Raw genomic sequence first — 10,866 nt, 5'->3', positions numbered from 1 at the left:
TTCTGGTTCCTGTCCTTGAGCCGGGTACCGTGGTCAGCTGCAGAAGGAGGGCAAGCCCGCCCTAATTTTACCTAGGAACACTGATGCCCTGCAATCCGTCATGGTTCCCTCTTGAACCTCTTGGGTTCTTGGAGCCCTCGGTGGGGATGGCTGGGACAAGAAGGGGCGAGCATTCCCGATTCTGCCAGACTGTGTTGTGTCTGCTGCCTTGGCTACTTTATTGCACAAAGAGGCATTCCCTCTCCAGGGTAGTTTGTCTACAAGTTTTTACCATCATCCTCTGCTGAGGGACTTGGTTGTGTTTGTGTGCGCTCACACGGCGCCCTCGTCGGTGTGAGTGTGCCGTGTGCATGTAGGTGCCTGTAAAGTCCGAAGAGGGGTGGAGTTACAGGATGCCTGATGTGGGTGCTGGGCTAAACCCTGGGCCCTCTGTAAAAGTAACAGGTTGGCTTAACTTCTGAGTCATCTGTCTGGCTCCCGGCTTCACTGTCGTTGTTAGTGATTGCATTTGCAGAAATGTTTGTCTCTAATTCAGACTGTCATGCCTGCACAAGGTTCATTACCTGGACCTATTTGGGCAGAGGGCAGAACTCAAGCCCAAGGCAGTCAGAGAAATAATTTCCTGGCAGACACAAACAAGGATCTCTACTCGACTGTTAAAGTAGTTTGCCACCAAATATAACCTGAGTCCGTTCCTGGGACACATATAAAAGAAATAGCTTCTTCCACCTGTGTGGTAGCTGTAGTGTGTGTGTGTGTGTGTGTGTGTCCACAGGAGACAGGAGGATTGCTTCAAATTCGAGGCTAGCCTGTCTCTGTAACTTGGGGCTATCTAGCTAGACCCTATCTCAAACTAACAACTCAAATAAAATGGTAGGAAAATCCCTGGTGTGGGGCTGAGACAGGAGGTTGACACCACATTCAAGCGTGGCCCACCTGGGTCAGCTGTTTACACTGATGGCAGCACGAAGCCTAAGCTATTTTGTTTCAGGCAGTTTAGTTGCGATGCTGGGAAGAAAAGCCAAATTGCAAAGCCCTCCTTTTTTTTTTTTTTTTTTTTCTTTTTTCTTTTTTTTTTTTCGGAGCTGGGGACCGAACCCAGGGCCTTGCGCTTCCTAGGTAAGCGCTCTACCACTGAGCTAAATCCCCAGCCCCTGCAAAGCCCTCCTTAAGGTGGCAGTTCTGTGCCCTAATACAGAGCCAGTGCCCTCACTGCTCCAGTTGGGTCCTGAGACCCCCCTCCCCCAGGAGCCCCTTACTCTGAATAGGGAAGTCCAGGAATATAAAAAGCTGCTTCCTGGGGCTGGGGATTTAGCTCAGTGGTAGAGCGCTTGCCTAGGAAGCACAAGGCCCTGGGTTCGGTCCCCAGCTCCGAAAAAAAGAACCAAAAAAAAAAAAAAAAAAAAAAAGCTGCTTCCTGGGGCTGGGTCACTTCGTCTTGGAGTTCTCCCCAGGCAGGAGGCTAAACCTTCAGAATTGGGGTGTGTGGCCCCTGCAGTGTGCACATTCTGTGCAAGAAGTTCTGTGAGTTTGACAGCCAAGTATGTCTTGCAGATAGTCACCTGGAGTCTACAGGGTTACTCAGAGGGAGCCGCCTTTCACCACGCTTTTCTCTAGAAAGGGCAGCCAGTAGGAACAGGAAGGGGATGTCCATCTCACAGGCACCAGGCAGGGCCTGGGAGTTGTTCACTCAACTCTGCCCTGCTATGCCTGGGCAAGCTGCCAACATGTTGTCAAGTCTCTACCTCCAGCTGCCTGTTTCCAAGCCAGGCTCCCAGCGGTGTGGGACTCTCAGAGGCCTCCCAGCATGGGGGTTGGGAGCTGGAGTGACAAGAGGGCCTGACTTCCCCTCCTGGCTCAGCTCTTCCCCAGGAGGAGGTCACTGGTTCTTTGGAAAGGAATGTCTGCAGGAAGCCTGTGTGATAGATACTCTTTGTTTCCTCTGTCCTTCCAGACTAGGCTTGACTAGCCAGGTGATGGGTTGGTCTAGCTTGAATGAAGGGCAGACATGGCAGGACAGGCAGGAAGATGGGGACAGTCCTAGGCTTACTTCTGGACTCCAGGTTCCCAGGGGATGTGGCCAACCTTGGAAAGGTGTTAGAACTGTCCAAGGTATTAGGCCCAACCGGGACCACCAAAGAGGTAGGTTCAAGCAGACTCTTAGGGAGATCTTACAGAGGGAAGAAAAACAGGAAATGAGGTGGGGCCTCAGGCAAAGAGCCTCAGTTTCCTGCATCGCTTGGCCCCATTCCTAACAGGCTGGCTCCTCAGATCTCTTTCCTTCCTTGCCAGCGTGTTAGGAATGTAAGCCAAACCTTTCAACCTGCTAGGGCAGAACTCATTGTTGAGCCACGTCCTAAAAACTCCTTCACTGGGGGATTTTATGCAGGGGCTCCTCCCCGACCACGCCCCCAGCTCCTCACTGGGGGATTCTAGGCAGGGGCTCCTCCCCGACCACGCCCCCAGCCCCTTGTGGTTTTGTTTGTTGGATGTTTTTGAGACAGGGACTTTGCTTAGCTCAGTCTAGTGCCAAGCTTTCTTTGGCCTCAGCCATTCCTGTTCTGGGGTAACAAGAATGGGCCATCACATTCTCCCAGCCTCCGGTATCCGGCTGTGTTGCCTGCTTTGTGTTCCCACCGCCATGTGCATCCGTTTTCCCTTCCCTTGGTTTCTGTCCACATTCATAAGTGCGAGCCAGCGCTGTGCCTTTGGCGCAGCTTTGTGGAGCTGGTCCTAGGAGCACTGCAAAATCCCCACATACCCTGGGAGGAGGGGTAAGGCTGTCACAACAGGCTCAGGGGACCCCATACAGAGCCATGAACACCAAGGAGGTGTTCGGGAAGACTCCAGGATCAGAATAACCACCTAGGGCTGAGGTGGTAGGGTTTGTGCAATGTATTCTGAACCTCCAGGCACTCACCCCAGCACTCTACCCCTAGACAGCCCAGTGAGTGTGCCCCAGTGGGGTGACAGGCGTGCAAGCAAGCCAGACTTCATACTTTACTGTCCCAGTCGCTGCGCAGAGTAAGGACAGAACCTGGACCTGTCAGTGTCCTATGCTGGGGGTGGGGAGAAGCCTGGGAGCAGTGGGCGTGACCAGGGTGCCAGGTCTGACCAGGCTGTGAATGTCCTGGCAGCCTTAGGGCCTTGTCCTCCTGACCAGATCACACCACACAAGGCCCACCTCCTTTGGAGTCCAGCTCTGCGCTTGCTGTCCCTAAGGGAGTAACAGGGGCTGTGCAGGATGGCTGGGAAGGACTGGCACAGCCGTTGGTTCAAAGCCAGCTCCCTGTCCTAGTGACTGGTGAACCAGTCACTGGCCAGTCCCATGTCCTCCTCTCTGCCTCCTCTGACCCAGACCCTGGACACTTGGTCCTTTCTGGCAGGGACCTGGAGTTTGCATGGGGACTGTGACTTTTACTGTGCCATGAGGTACTGGGAGGGTTGTTCCACATCGCCTCCTGGGGCTTGAGCAAAGAAACTTGAGCTGAGGAAGATCCTGGATTATCTATCCAAAGCCCAGTGTCACTGTGGGGTCCTCCTCAAAGGGAAACAGAAGCTCACAGCAGAGTCAGGGAGACTCTGTGTTTGGAGAGAGGGAGGAAGCAAGACCGCTGTTCTCTCCACACAGGGACAAGTGCCAGAGCCGCAGGCAGGGACTAGCCCAGCCATGCTGACCTTATTTTTTAACCCTCGTCAGACTCGTGACTTCTAGTCATGTAAGGTGACCAGTTTTGGCCCTTTACGCTCCTAAACTGGCAGTCACATCTTGCGGCCTGCCTGGCTGCACAGAGGAAGAAACTGAGACGGGCCCTGGCAGCTAGCAGGAGGTGGATCCAGGCTCGACGTCCGTGTCCCCTGGTTTTAACAGGCCTGTGGAAGGTACAACAGATATGTGTCCTGCCTTGCTGGTCCACAGCCCAATCTGCAGCAAGATTGATACCAAGAAGGCAGCAGTCACCAGGCAACGCATTTGCTCCAGCCATTCCGGACCTCTTCTTCCGTGACGGAGGCGGGGCCCAGCTGCCGGGCCAATAGAATTCTAGGGGCTTAGGGCCCAGCGCCAACTCTAGCCAGTAGGTTGTTGTTATTGAGCATCCTTAGCCACCCTTAGAAAAGGTAGCTGAGGGGCTGGGGATTTAGCTCAGTGGTAGAGCGCTTACCTAGGAAGCGCAAGGCCCTGGGTTCGGTCCCCAGCTCCGGAAAAAAAAAAAAGAAAAGGTAGCTGAGGGCTGGAGAGATGGCTCAGCGGTTAAGAGCACCCGACTACTTTTCCAGAGGTCCTGAGTTCAATTCCCAGCAACCACATGGTGGCTCACAACCATCTGTAAAGAGATCCAATGCCCTCTTCTGGTGTACCTGAAGACAGCTACAATGTACTTATATATAATAATAAATGAATAAAATCTTTAACAAAAAAAAAGAAAAAAAGAAAAGGTAGCTGAGAAAAAAAAAAGATAAAAATCGGGCTGGGGATTTAGCTCAGCGGTAGAGCGCTTTTCTAGGAAGCGCAAGGCCCTGGGTTCGAACCCCAGCTCTGAAAAAGAGAAAAAAAAAAAAAAAAAAAAAAAAAAAGGTAGCTGAGGTCAGCAGGCCTGCAGAAGGACCAGGGTATGAGCTGGGGATTGGGGTTCAGCGTGGCCGACTAAAGCCGCCGGCATCGATCTCCACATGACTGGGAGACTCCTGGCCTAACCCTGGCTCTCCAAGCCTACATTGTTCTTTTCCTTTTGGATTTTTTAGATGGGATTCTTGTATTGATCTCCTGATCCACCTGCATCACCTCCTAAGTGCTGGGGTTGGCTACACCAGGACGTCGGGCTTTGTGGGTGCAGAAGCTCAAACCAAGGGACTTAGCCATGCCAGGACTGAACTTCATCTTCCTTTCCCCAAATTAAGTTATGTATATATAATTTACTCTGAACAGCAACACAGACAAAATGCTGAATAAACACAAAGGAAGTGCAGAATGGAGACACCGGCCAACTTTGGATCTGAGGCTCATAAGCAACAGCCCAGGTTTCTGAGAAGGACGAGGGTAGGGAAGGAGGGACAGTGTGGTTCTGTCATGCAAACAGCTGGAGGCCAGAGCCTGAGCGTGGCGCAAAGAAACCAGTTCCTAGGGGCTCACCAAGTACCAAAGTTTATCATTTTACAGCAGTTGAAATACCGACACCAACATTAAAATAAAAGCAAGTTTTACTCAGAAATCAAAAATACAAGAGACTGAATATACCAGTGGCAGAAATGGAAAATGACGCCCGCTCTACCCTCCCAGGGGTCTTAGATCTGCAGAAGGTTGTAAAGAAGTTCTTGCCAACCAATCCCTTCCTCGTCATGGGGCCCAGGGCCACTGGTTATGAGGGGGAAACTTCTTTGCTTGTGCTTGAACCCTTTTCTCATATTTCACTCTGTTTTGGTAGTAGACTGTCTAGGCCTCTGCTTGGGCGGGGTCTTGAATACTTAGTTCATTTAGAAGTCTTGTATTCCTAATAAGATCTGTTTGTGGTGATAGCTGGCCTCCAGGCCTTGTCTTCACAAGGATGGACGCACACTGTGCTGGAAGGAAGGATACATGTTCAGATAAAACAGTGGTGGCTCGCATTACATTTCGTGGTGAGGATGGATAGTCATCTTTGAAAAGCATCCGTAGCTTGAACCAGCCTCCTTCTCAGAGCCCCCTTCTTTCCAGGGATGGCACATTCCCATTCGTCAGGTTTACCATGCCATCAGGGTTCTTTGTTGGGACATCCACAAAGCCAAAAGTGTCATCCTTCCTCCAAGCTTCCCTTTCCTGCACAAGTTGGCTGAGGGCGATCCCGACACATACAAAGTCCCTGTACAACCGCTGCCCGGACCGTCTGTGTCTGTGTGTGCCTGTGTGCGTGCGTGCGTGCGTGCGTGCGTGTGTGTGTGTGTGTGTGTGTGTGTCTGTCCTGAATCTCACTCTCTAGACCAGACTGGACTTGAACTTACAAATATACACCTTCCTCTGCCTCCTGAGTGCTGGGATTAAGTGGGGCACCACCACATCCATCTATTAGTTAATTTTACATTTTTTATTCTTATAAGCACGTGTGTGTCTAACTATGCCACATGTGTGCAGGTGCCCAAAAAAAAATGGAAGTTAGCAGAGTCCCTGGAGCTGGAGTTAGAGAAGGGTGGATGCTGGGAACCAAACCCAGGACCTCTGCAGGAGCAGTTAGTGCTTTTTTTTTTTTTTTTTCTTTTTTTCTTCTTTTTCAGAGCTGGGGACCAAACCCAGGGCCTTGTACTTTTTTTTTTTTTTTTTTTAAGATTTTACTTATTTATTGTATGTGAGTCCACTGTAGCTGTCCTCAGACTCATCAGAAGAGGGCATCAGATCTCATTACAGATGGTTGTGAGCCACCTGTGGTTGCTGGGATTTGGACTCAGGACCTCCAGAAGAGCAATCAGTGCTCTTAACCACTGAACACACACACACACACACACACACACACACACACACACACACACAAATTGGGCTCTAGAGATTGCTCAATGGTTAGACTACTCACTGCTCTTCCAAAGGTCCTGAGTTCAATTCCGTGGTGGCTCACAACCATCTGATGTCCTCTTTTGGTGTGTCTGAAGACAGCTACAGTGTGGTGCTTACATAAATAAAATAAATAAATCTATAAAGATCTGTTAAAAATTATTTTAAGCCTTCACTCCCAGGACTCAGGAGGGAGAGGCAGGTGGGTCTCTGAGTTCAAGGGCCACCTGGTGTATGGAGTGAGATCCTGTCTCAAAAATAAAAATACTAAAAACAGCAAAAAGAACAAAATCGGGGTTGGGGATTTAGCTCAGTGGTAGAGCGCTTGCCTAGCAAGCACAAGGCCCTGGGTTCGGTCCCCAGCTCCGAAAATAAGAAAAGAAAAAAAAAAAAAAGAACAAAATCAAAAAATATTTGGGGGGAACAGGATAACATTTGAAATATAAATACATAAAATATATACTAAAAATCAGTATAAAAATATTTGTATTAGTGTTTTGCCTACACATGTGTTTGTGCACCACGTGAGTGTCTGGTACCCTTGGAGGCAGTTAAAGAGTGTTGGTGCCCTGGAACCAGATTTCCAGGCAGTTGTGAGCCCCCACGAACCCAGGTCCTCTGAGAGAGCAGCCCATGACCCTAACCATTGGGCCATCTCTAGAGCTCTGGACTTCATTCCTGGAACTCTGTTATTTTGTATGCTAAGTTAAAATTTTAACTGGAGGGTTAGAGAAATGGCTCAGTGATTAAGAGCACTCACTGGCTGTATTTGCAGAGGACCTGAGTTTAATTCCTAATGTTACAGGCTCCAGACAACTGACTCCATGATGACAGTACCATTCCGGCTGCACGGTCAGCACATAGACAGCACCACCTGCCAAATCCGTCAAAGGCCCAATCCGCCAAAGTCTGCGGCTCTGGGAAAGGCTCTGCAGTACTAACTTTGTTTTTCTGGCCTCTGTAGTTCCGAGTCTGGCTAACTGTTCTTGCTAACTGAGGTATGTCAACCCAGGATGTGGTTTTGTGCTTAAGAACTCACTCTGAGAAAGGCTCCAGGCTATACTGGGGCCTACACACACAGACTATATTATAGTCACTGGCCCGTAAGGACTTTTTTTTCATTATTATTAATTTTTTATTTATGAATCCACTGTAGCTGTCTTCAGACACACCAGAAGAGGGAATAGGAGGATCCCATTACAGATGGTTGTGAGCCACCATGTGGTTACTGGGAATTGAACTCAGGACCTCGGGAAGAGCAGTCAGTGCTCTTAACCACTGAGCCGTCTCTCCAGCCCCCACACCCCCCCCCAAGACTTTCTATCTGCTAAAACCTATGTCTGAGTAGTCTTCTCTGGTTGCTCTCCCACAACACCGCAGCTCACAACTTCCTGTAACGTCAGCTCCAGCAGATCCAATGACTCTTCTGCCTTCAGTGCACATCAGGCACATGCATGTTGCATGGACACACATGCAGCCATGCCACTCATACAAATATTTTTTTAATGTTAACTGAGTGAAGATGCATGCTGCTCTTACAGGGGCCTGAGTTTGGATCCCAGTCCTTGCACTGGGGAATCAAAGCCATCCATGGCTCTGGCTCTGAGCGGTCACTGCCACCTATGCTTGTACACAACTTAAAAATAAAGCATTTTTAAAATTTTGTTTTCAAGACAAGTTTTCTCCATGTTGCCCTGGCTTTCCTGGAACTCACTCTGTAGACGAGGTCAGCCTTGAACTCAGAGATCTACCTGCCTCTGCCTCCTGAGTGCTGGGATCAAAGACACGTGCCACCATGTCCGGCATAATAAATACATCTTTGCACAAGTATGGAGGGGACTTCCAGGACACAATTCTCAGGGAGAATGAGCTAGACACAGGACAAACAGCACACGGGCTGCTCTGGAAGGTTCCTGGAGTCGTTAGAGTCCCGGAGAGGAGACATGGGCTGGGTGCTGGGGCAGTGTCAGCTGCGGCAGAGTTCCAGTGTGGGCAGACAGAACATTCTGGAGCTGGATGGTAGAAACACCACACATTTCCTTTGTCTTAATCAAGGGGTGACAAACCAGTAACACAGTATGGTAGACGGCACCAATCTGTTCTGTTTGAGGCCCCAGGACCAAGTCTGTGTACTGGAGCTGCAAGTGACCACTGCAGCTGGCATTTTGGTTTGTCTAGGCAAGAGGACTGACTGTACTGGCTGGCTTTGTGCGTCAACTCGAGCTGGAGTTATCACAGAGAAAGGAGCCTCCCTTGAGAAAATGCCTCCATGAGACCCCGCTGTAAGGTATTTTCTCAACTAGTGATCAAGGGTAGGAAGAAGCACTGTGGGTGGTGCTGTCCCTGGGCTGGCGGTCTTGGGTTCTATAAGAAAGCAAGCTGAGAAAGCCAGGGGAAGCAAACCAGTAACATCCTTCCATGGCCTCTGCATCGGCTCCTGCCTCTGGGTTCCTGCCCTGTGTGAGTTCCAGTCCTGACTTCCTTTGGTGATGAACAGCAATGTGGAAGTGTAAGGTGAATAAACCCTTTCCTCCCTAACTTGCTTCTTGGTCATGATGTGTGTGCAGGAATAGAAACCCTGACTACAAGAACAAACCAGTAACATTCACTGGCAGAGTTCCTAGCCTCATCCAGAGTAACAGTGATGGGGCTAGCCTCAGACACGCACAGGCTGTGGGTCAGGAGATGCAGAGGGCTGAGCACAAGGGGATGTCTGTTGATCTGGGTCAGGTGCATGAGCTGTGACTGGGCCACAGGCTTGTCACAGACTGAGACCAAGACTGCAGCAGGCATCGGCTCCTGACCATACAGACGTCCCTAATGACCTGAAGAACACTGTGTGGGGGCTGGGTGGAGCGGGCATGGAGGTGACAGAACCTGCCTGACTCTGTGTCCTCAGGCAACTGGGTGCTGGGGAAGGCTGTAAATGGACTCTCCAATGGCCTTGCCTTCTCCTGAGACACGCTGGGGACAGCATCCCTGTAAGTATCCCAGGGTGAGCAAAGCAATGGTCACTGAAACATCTAGGAAAATGGGTCATGCAGCCCAGGGGCTTCTGGACCATCAGAAAGGCCACCTAAAACACCCACACTGGACACAGTGCTGCCAAGGCCAGATCCAGCCAGTAAGGCAGACCAGGTCCCCTGCTACAGCCTGGGTATCATTCCAGAAGTGTGGAAGGACACTGAGAACACTGCTCAGGGACAAGGTCAGACAGAAAAGGTCACACATTGTAGGACTCTGTGACAGGAAATGCGCAGAGGAGGCAAATCCAGACTCAGGGTGCCATACCCACTGACGGGGCAGGGTGGTCATGTCCCCTTGCCCAGGGTTGCACCTGGGCCTTGTGGCATGGGTCACTGTAACCTCATTGATTGAACACAGGCTGACCTTCAAATCAAGTCCTACAAAACCCCGGGTCTCAGGAAGGGCAGTGCCTGCTGTTTTACTTAGTTGAAGTAGACCATCTGACTATGCCATCGAGGGCCAGCACAGCAGCGTCTCTCCAGCACAGACTCAGGCTCTCCCCGTCCTATATACCTGGGAAGCTCGCGTCTCCCACACATCTCATTCCTCCTTAACTTGTCTGGCACTAAAAAACAACTGCTCTTCCCTCTGCTCTGGCTACTAATCCCAAGACCAGAAAAGCCAAGGAGGGAGAAAGCTTGGGGGACTGGCTCAGGGGCTTTACCAGGACTCGGTGGCACTGTCCTTCCTTAGCCCGCATCGCCCTCTATGGATGAGAAGCAGCATTGCAAGGGACATCTATGGGAACCGCCTCAGCCCACACTGGAGACACACAGAGATGCCTTCAACAGCTGTTCCAGCATGACACACAGAGCAAACTTGTCACCCTACAACTTGGGAGGCTGAAGTAGGAGGATCGGCATCAACTGGAAGTCAGCGAGGCTTGTTTCAAACCACCCCGAGGGGCCACACAGCTTATTCTAAACAAAGTTGCTCCTATGTTGGGATCTACAACCATAATACAAACATTGGAAAGAAACTCAGATGGTTGTCAAAACTGTATGCTGGGGCTGGAGAGATGGCTCAGCGGTTAAGAGCACCCGACTGCTCTTCCAGAGGTCATGAGTTCAATTCCCAGCAACCACATGGTGGCTCACAACCATCTGTAAAGAGATCTGGTGCCCTCTTGTGGTGTGTCTGAAGACAGCTACAGTGTACTTATATATAATAAATGAATAAATCTTTAAAAAAAAAAAAACTGTATGCTGGGGGTTGGGGATTTAGCTCAGTGGTAGAGCGCTTGCCTAGCAAGCACAAGGCCCTGGGTTTGGTCCTCAGTTCCGAAAAAAAGAAAACAAACAAAACAAACTGTATGCTGTTCT

At 50.3% G+C, this 10,866-nt stretch overlaps 1 pseudogene; it reads right to left on the bottom strand.

Moving 5' to 3' along the window:
• Positions 1-4,122: 4,122 nt before the first annotated feature.
• LOC134479619 (SUMO-conjugating enzyme UBC9-B-like) lies at positions 4,123-10,244 on the bottom strand (annotated as a pseudogene).
• Positions 10,245-10,866: the final 622 nt, after the last annotated feature.

The sequence above is a fragment of the Rattus norvegicus genome, chromosome 7, assembly GCF_036323735.1.
Source record: "Rattus norvegicus strain BN/NHsdMcwi chromosome 7, GRCr8, whole genome shotgun sequence".
NCBI classification, from domain to species: Eukaryota; Metazoa; Chordata; class Mammalia; order Rodentia; family Muridae; genus Rattus; species Rattus norvegicus.
This window is presented reverse-complemented; position numbering and strand designations above follow the sequence as displayed.